General features: G+C 48.2%; 1 long non-coding RNA gene across 1 annotated transcript in view; it reads left to right on the forward strand.

Moving 5' to 3' along the window:
- LOC141374495 (uncharacterized) overlaps positions 1 to 8,605 on the forward strand; it is a 32,387-nt gene extending 23,782 nt beyond the window's left edge. Inside the window, exon 4 of the long non-coding RNA XR_012381427.1 lies at positions 8,392 to 8,605. This is a non-coding gene — a long non-coding RNA (uncharacterized lncRNA). The remainder of the gene's footprint in view (positions 1 to 8,391) is intronic.
- The last annotated feature ends 256 nt before the right edge of the window (positions 8,606 to 8,861 follow it).

Here is an 8,861-nt window from a genome sequence, read left to right on the forward strand (position 1 = left end):
CTCCCTCTGACCCTCCTCCCTCTCGTGCTCTCTGTCTCTCATTCTCTCTCGAATAAATAAAATCTTTAAAAAAAAAGTTAATGATAAAAATATATTAAAAATATAATGTAGTCCTACCAAAACAATAAAGTGGTCCTTAATAGGAAAATATTTTATACTGATTCAGTTTCCAAATCTAAATAGAAATTAATTAAACTTAAATAAAATTTAGAATTCAGGTCCTCAGTGGCACTAGCCTCCAGTCAAGTCTCGGTAGCCGCACGTGACCGGTGGCTACCATATTGGACAGGGCAGCTCTGTGGTATTGCTGCTTTGGGCGATGGAAAGAGGTTCTGACTAACCATCCTCGGCCACTTCTAGGTGAATCCTGAAGGGATGGGAGGCAGCTTGGTACTAGGACAGGGTGGTGGATGAATGAAGCATTAAGGGAATAGAGACCCTTTTCTTCCCACCATGAGCAAAATCATATCAATTTTATTCTTCCTTTCCAACAACCCTTTTTTTTTTTTTTTCAGATTCTATTTATTTATTTGAGAGAGCACAAGTGGGGACTGGGAGGGGCAGAGGCAGAGGTAGAAGGAGACTCCCCGCTAAGCAGGCAGCTCGACATGGGGCTCCATCCCAGGACCCCGGGATCATGACCAGAGCCAAAGGCAGATGCTTAACTGACTGAGCCACCCAGGCACCCTCCCCCCAACAATTCTGTCTCACAGATGAGGAAATCCATAGTATGTCAAAACCAGGAGAAATCCTCAAGATAGCCAATTTTTTTAAAAAAACCTACACAAAATACAGTTCATTCTGTGGTGTATAGTTCTGTGGGCTTCAACAAATACATAATATCTTGTGTCCTCCACTATAATCAAGCTACAGAACTTCTCTTTCACTCCCCAAGTTCCCGTGTACAGGGCCCGTCTCTGTACTGCATGTCAGCTGTCATACCTAATCCCCTCAAAAACCCTATGCAGTGGTCATTCGGTGCAATGTGAACCCAGATCCACCAGCTCCGAAGTCCACATCCTTAACCACTGCTTTATGGGATTCATTTACTGAGTCCCCAGTGTGGACCTGGTATTCATTCGAGTCCCCTATTTCACCCAGCACTCCACCTCACATAAGCCTTGCTGAGGGGCCAGATGCATAATCTCCTGGGAAGTGGGCCCCCTCTGAAGCTTGAAGCCTCCTATCTGCAATAGCAGCTTTGGGTCGGCAGGCCCAGGGGAGCCCCGGGCCACTCAGCCATGCCTGGCAGAAGGGAGGCTCAGGTGGACATCCAAGGAGCCTTGCCCAGCAATCAGCAGACTCGCCCTGTTGGGGGGGGAGGGGCTCAGGTGTTTCTCCCCATCCCTGGGAAACTATCACCTGGGTGTTCACAATCAGTTTTCAGGCTTCATCAGCCAAAAATGTTGTTTTACTCTCAAATGGCCTGTTTTCATCTTCCTGATCTTCCAGATCATTTTTGTAAACCCCTCTCTTTCCTCAGTAGGGGGATGTCAAGACTTTCCAAGCCTAACTGCGGGTGGGGAGGGAATCATGCTGTTTTTGAGGAAGCTGAAGAGCGTACCAGAAGCCTCTCTCTGAGGCCTTGCTCACCCTAGCTCCTGCTGAGAACACTGCCCCCCCACCCCCTGAGGCTCTGGTCACCCCAACCCAGGTTGAACCAGCAAATTTCTATAAACACCCCCCGCCCCCCCACCTCGGAGAACCATACAGTAGTTCTAACCCCCGGCCTTCAGGATAAAGCAGAGGTTAGGAGAAACCCAACTTTTGAGGTCTGTGGAAAGACAGCTGCATACTTTGTGACAGTTCTCACTATGGGAAGAAGCCAGGACTAGGGGGAAAATATGCTACAGAGGCAAACACAAACGATGAACGATAATTTCTCATTAGCTTCAACTTCTGGGCTGAACCAGGAAGGGGGTATAAAAGCAGAAATTAGCTATGACATCTAGATTTTTTTGTCTGAGTTGGAGATCGTTTGAGCCAAGCTTGCGTTCGATTTACCAGGGCTATCCTGGGGGTTACTTTTTTCTCTTTTGGGGGGGTTATTTTTTTCTTGAATGCTCAAGTGTAATGGATGTTTGTTGAAGGAATTTATCAAAATCTCCAAAGGCAATAAATAACTACAAATTTTAAAATCACATTACCCTACCATTCAATGCGAACATTTTCAACCTTCCACCGATTTTCCTGTCCGTAAGCGGACTCTTTCACACAAAATTGGGAATGCACACAAGGTGCTATGTTTTATAAACTTGTTTTTCCAAAAGAACCAGATCAATGGTTTTTCTCTGTTGTTGTTTTCTTAAAAGACCGTCTCAAGACGGTCTTCTTAGGCACACCAGGGAAATTGTTAATATAACCAGAAAGGCTCCCCTCCACCAGCCTCCTGGGAGATGAACATGATTAAGCACAGAGACTTGAGGGTGGCTTATTAAGGAGATAAATTCCATTTCTTCTTGTTAAGCGTGGCTGTTAAACACTCCTGGGCCCAAGATGAAAGGACAGAGATGTGGCTGAATCAGCACTTTGCATTCACTGTGCCGGCCACCTGTTTTATTAAGCGTGCCCGTGTGTCAAACTCCGCGGAATGAAAAGAAAGGTGTTTTTGTTGACTGGGACTGTACCTCCTCGCTCTGGTTCTTCCCTTGCCCACCTCAGCCTGAGAGAGCTTGAGGATGTGGCTGAAAGCACCTCCCAGATCTAGCTCAGAAACCCGAAGCTCAAAAAAGCAGTGACTATGACTCTGCTGTCTCTGGAGACCAGTTCCTAGCCCTCTGAATTTTATTTTATTTTATTTTATTTTATTTTATTTTATTTTATTTTATTTTATTTTATTTTATTTTAGAGAGAGAGAGTACAAGTGGGATGGAGGGGCAGAGGGAGAGGGAGAAGTAGGCTCCCTGCTCAGCAGGGACCCCCCCCCCCGCCAAAGAGGGGCTCGATCCCAGGACCCTGAGATCATGACCTGAGCCCAAGGCAGATGCTTAACCAACTGAGCCACCTGAGCACCCTAGCCCTCTGAATTTTAGAAGAATGTATATATAAAATCTCCTCAGTTCCACGCTAGCTGTATGTGTTGGGTTTGCCCCTCCAGTGATGGGAAATGGTGAGCCTCTGGCCCTTGGGGATTAAAAGCCACCTCAGCCTGACCTGAAATAGCTCCCACCTGCCCAGTAGAATGAGCCAGACATTTCTGTTCCTCAACCTGTCCCTTGTCCCTCCCAGTGAAGAAACTGAGTTGCCTGGGACAATGTCAAACTTTGCAAGGCCGTAAATGACCTATAAAAATCCTAAGACAGAATGCTCAGGAAGGAGGAAACACTAATGAAGGAAATCCTGAATGTCCTAAGCCTGCTCATTAATATGGAGGGACATAATAACAGGCAAAATGGAGAAGCTCATAAATGAGGATGAAGCCTCAGCCTCATCGCAGGTGGGACCTGGCAGATGGGAACCTGAGGTTCGTTTCTGGGGTTAATGGAATTGTGCCTGGCCCTTGGATTGCCTCATGGTTCCTTCCCGCCTCCCCGGGAGGGGTGGGTAAGTCTGAGAGAAGGGATCAGAGCACAGTCACCAGAAATCAGAGTGATACTTGCTCTGGGCCACAGAGGGAAGTGGGTCACGGGAGACGATTAGAACTGCAAGCTTTGTCTTAGAGAGGTGCTCCCAGATCAGTAAATGACATTCCCCACCCTTTCCCCCTCCCTATTGCACATCTTCCCCTCCCAGTCATTTATCACCGGAAACCAGGGACAGGAAACAGGAAACAGGAAACAGGAAACACGGGCAGGACTACCTAGGGCTTCTAAAACCCCTTTCCCTCCCAGAGCTCCAGTCTCTGCACTGTGGTCCCTATGAACCTCCTGGCCAAAGATCAGCACATGGAGCTGGAGAGGAACTCATGGAACAGAGAGGTTCATCGATCGGAATTCACTCACACAGCAAACTGGGATCTATTTCATTCTGTGGCTTATAGAGATCCCACAACCTGATGGCTTAATATAAGCAAAATGGAAACCCTGTGACTCAGGCCACACTTTCATGAGTCAGAATCTGGAGAAAATTGGAAATGTCACATTTGGCACGTCCAAGACCAAGAGCTTTCCTCACGCCCTGATGACTATATCTAGGTAGACCGAGATTTAGAAACACTTGTATGGTATCTGACCCTTACTGGACCCTTCTCTATCCCAGGCAGTAACAGATACTTCCGTATCTGTATAGTTTCTCCCGTAGTCCTCACAACAAATCCGGGGGGAGGGGGGCGGTGGGAAATCCAGGCTCAGGGATGTGGTGTGACTGCCCAGGATCACACAACGTCAGAGCCTAGAATCAAACCCAGGGCTATGTGGGTTCTAGAGCCCACTCTCCCAATTGTTCAGTGACAGATTTTGGTGCTGTTTGGGATACAAGCTGGGGAGGTTAAGATCACAGGACATGGGCCAGAAAGACCTGGGAGCAGGTCCTGCCCACTTACTTTGGGGTGCGTCACTTTGCCTCCTTGAGACTCAGTTTCCTCATCTGTAAAATGGGGGAAATAACATCCTTTGTGAGGATTAAATGAGATACTTCAAATAAAGTGCTTAGCTCACTGGGCTGGGAGTGCCGGCTTCTGGCAACACCCAGGTGGGAGGGGCTGGGGAGGGCCCAGGCAGAGCTCTAAGAGGAGCTGTGGAAAGCGGTGCTCATCATATCCACAATTTCGATGAAACCCATAATTATAACCCCTCCTGCCAGCCCTGGCCCTGGGGCAGTGATAGGATCTTTGCAGCTCTCCAGGGTCAGGTCTGATCACCACTGGATGGGCAGACACGGTGCCGCGGGAGACGGGTGGGGAACAGGTGCGAGGGGGTGCTTTTCTCTGAGTCAGGCGGCCGGCCACACCCAGAACCGCACCGTGGGGCACCCACCCAGACAGAGAAGCTGCCGTGGCCCCTTTCATGGGAGATTGCAGAGTGAGAGAGCCAAAGCCCTGGAGTTTCTGCCCATCTTCTGTTTTTTGTTTTTGGTTTTATTTTTCCCCCAAAGCTTATATGCCATATGCTGAGTCTGAGCTGAATTCATATTAAATATCAGCTCCTGTCAAATGAACTTTGATCATATCCCAGGCTCTGGGCTAGGCACATTTTAAGTATGAATTAATTTAACCCTCACAACAGACCCATGGTGGGCAGTATCCATTGCTCACATGTATATAGCAGTTACTATGTGCCAGGCACTGTTCTAAGCATTTCATGTTAGTTAATTTGTCCATGAATAATCCTATGAAATGAGCACTATTACCCTCTTTGTACAGATGGGGAAACTGAGGCTCACACAGGTTAAGTAACCTAATCTGCTCAAGGTCACATGGCTAGAAAGTGAGGGAGCCAGGCCTCAAAGTAGAGCATTCTGGACCTGGCCGCATAACTTACGGCTACCCTATGAGCTACTATTATTATCTCCATTTGGCAGATGAGCAAACTGAGGCTCAGCGTGCTAGTCAATGTCAGAACCAGGATCTGGTGCCAAAGCCCATGCTCAACTCTTTATACCTGACTGGCCTACATCCTGACTGCAGTTGGTCTTCTTTCAGTGGACATGAATGATGTACAGGGGTGGGGGGACTGGGGTGTAGACAGCCCTGCCCCTAGGAATAATCACAGACCCGAGGCCCATTGAGGTGCTATCATTCTCATTTTATGGGTGAGAAAAATGAGGTCCAAAGAGGTGGGATCCCTGCCCAGCCAGACAGCAATGGAGCTCAGACTTGAACCCCTGCCTCCTGCCCCGAAGCCCAAGTGCACCCCTCCTTGCAGTCAAGGTGTCTGAAATTCTACTCTAAGGAATTCATTCTTTGGGTCATGAAGGTTTGGTTTTCAAATTATTTAAAAGGTATTTGCTGAGCAGTGACGTTGTTCCCCACATTGTGCTGAGTCAGGGGCTTTCAGATGTTTGTAGAGACTCAGGAGCTCCAAGGGAGGGTCCCAGGCAGGTTCCTAGGTGACCACACAGGCAGGGGTACCTACCCATCTCCCCTTCAAGAACTGTTTTCCTAGTATCTGTTTTATCGCAAGATGCTCATACATTTTCTTTTGGAGAGAGAGGTCCACCCCTAAAAATGCTTGAAAATTACCATGTTTGATCCTGAGGACACAGAGATGGTATGACATGTCCCTGGCCTCCAAAAGCCATCAGGAGACAGACACACAGACAAATCCACTGTAGTACAGCAGCAAGCTTAGTAACCCCCCAAGTAGGCGTGAAGTGTGTAGGCAACTCAAAAGAAGTGGTTAGCTCTGGGGCAAAAGAAGATGCTGAGTGGTCAGGGAAGACTTCTCCGAGGAGGGGACATTGAACTAAGTTTGCAAGGATTGGATTCTCTGAGCAATGCTTTTCCTGGTGAGGAAAAGCATTCCAGATAGAGGGAACAGCATGGCAAAGGCACAGAGGTGCGATGAAAAATGATGCATATTGAGAGAGCCCTATGGAGCCCTGGAATTGAAGATCTGGGGACACCATCATACTATTATCCACCTGATGAAGCAGATAACGCATGAGACATGGACTCATGGAACAGATAACTTTTAAACTGTCACTGACTTTTACTGTCAAGATATTATCATATCTGCAGGGTCAGAAATATTTTTGTTTACTATGCCAAGTACTGGTTAGACTGTGGGGACAACGACATGAACTTCATAAAGCCGCTTGCTGCATCCTGCCCTCCAGCATCCCAACATCTGCAGTGGGAAGGGGGGTGAACGCACAGCCCAGGCTGCTGGTCAGTGAGAATTTCCCTGGGTAGGTTGTGGGGGTGGTGGGTAGGGGTTGGGGCTGATCAAGCGTTAGCTATTGAAGCCCGGAGGCTGGAAAGGGTGTGATGTATTCCAACAGGGACAGCCAGGGAGGGTTTCATGAGCAAGGTGGCATCAAAGTTTGACTTGGGACGTGGGGAAGATTGCAGTAGACAGGGATGGGAGAACACATTCTGGGCCAAGCAGGGAAGAAGAGCAGCAGGGAAGGCCTGGAGACGGGAACGCGCAGGGTGTGACTAGGGAACAGGGAGCATCGGGGCTGGGCTGGGCTGGGGCGCAGAGTCGGTACAAGAAAGGACGGGGAAGAAGATAAGACCAGAAAGGTGTGTTGGGACAGGCTGCAGAGAAATGGGAAAGAGGCAAGGAAGGGAGTCCGGACCTAGTGATCTGGGCAGTGGAATCTGGGCATGGTCCTGAACAAGGCACAACCCCACCCTAGTGTTATCATCACCCTATGGGATGTGGGATGTCTACCACCTGGAAGTGCCTCTGAGGGACAAGGGCCATCACAGCCCAGAGGGACAGTGTCTCATAGTGACTAGGAGGGTAGCTTCTAGAACCAGCTGGGTGGATTCAAGTTCAGCCGCCTGCTAACCGGCCCTGTGACCTTGGGCAATTTACTTTGCTTCTTTGGAGCCTCGGTTTGCTCATCTGTAAGATGGGGCCAGTAATATTTAATCTCCTAGGATTGGTGTGGGGCTTAAATTCGTTAATACACTCAAAAGCCACAGCACAGAACCAGTCACATGGCAATTGTACCTGTTATGCTAATGCCTGTTTATATCCCCTGGCTCATTTCATTGCTTGCCCTTTCCAGCCATGGTCAGAGGATGAGAGCTACGCATCTCCATCTCATTCGTGTGTTGGTTCACTTGACTGTTTGGTTGCTTGGTTGTCAGGCATTCTGCTTCCTCCTTCCCTGTCCCTTTTCAGAAATACATAATGAGCGCCACCACTGTTCATTGACTCCTTTTCCCTATTACTGGGTTTATTCTCTTCAATATTAAAAGTTTCTTAAAATTTAAGTTCCCATTATTCTCCCAGGCTATATATTCATAGTTTTATTAGAGTGAAAAAGGTATTTGGGGCCACTTCGGATTTTAGATACACTCGATTAAGCTGAAAATATCAGTAGCATTAGATACCACTCATGAAGACAATTGCTACATTGTATCTACTCTCCACACTTCCATGGCTTTCTACTTGCGTTCAGGGAGGTTTGTGGTAGAAAGCTCTGCTCACACCTGGTCCCTATTTTTTCATCTCAGCTTTTCCAGGGCACCGATCTGTGCTGGGCCCTTTGCCGAGCCCGGGAGCATTAATGAGTATGTAGCCCTGCCCAGGGTGAGCGGCTATTCTGACGCCAAGCCTGAGTATCCTGAGCATTAACCATCACCCAGTGGGATCTGTGCTGAGCAGTGTCATGGGAATCCCAAGGAGAGAACAGAGCCCCAGGGCTACCCCAGAGGTGATAGGAGCGGAAAGGAGATAGCATCACTTCAAAGGGGAAACTTCCTGATTTGTCCTGGTGTCATGAAGTCATTTTATTTACTATAATTTTCAACATTCAGATTGTTGTCTGGTTTTGTAGGTACAGCCGGAGAGGGGAAGGATGGGCCAAAGAGTATGTCAGAAGGATGCCGGCCTGGTGCTTTGATGCAGATGAACTTCTCCAAACCTCTGGCCCAGGCAACCCCCCACCCGGCCCCAGTGCACAGATGCAGGGTCACTGGATGATGGTGATTATAGCAACAGCGACCGGTTTTTTGAGTACCTACTATATTGTCAGGCACTGTGCCAGGTAAGGAGAGAAAACTGAGCTCAGACATTGACAGAGTCAAGATCACACAGCCCCCCGGTGGTCTGGCATGGGTACCAGGGAGCTTGCAGAATGCCACACTGAGCTTAAAAGTGAAAGACGAGAATTATCCTGGGAATAAGGAGAAGATGGAAGTACATGCATTCAGTCCTCATTATTCACAGATTCTGTATTTGTGAATTTGCCGACTTGCTAAAATTTATTCGCAATCCCCAAAGCAATACTTTGAGGCACCTTTGTGG

This window comes from Callorhinus ursinus, unplaced genomic scaffold, assembly GCF_003265705.2.
Source record: "Callorhinus ursinus isolate GAN/ISIS: 27379988/994484 unplaced genomic scaffold, GSC_fseal_2.0 scaffold18, whole genome shotgun sequence".
In the NCBI taxonomy this organism is placed as follows: Eukaryota; Metazoa; Chordata; class Mammalia; order Carnivora; family Otariidae; genus Callorhinus; species Callorhinus ursinus.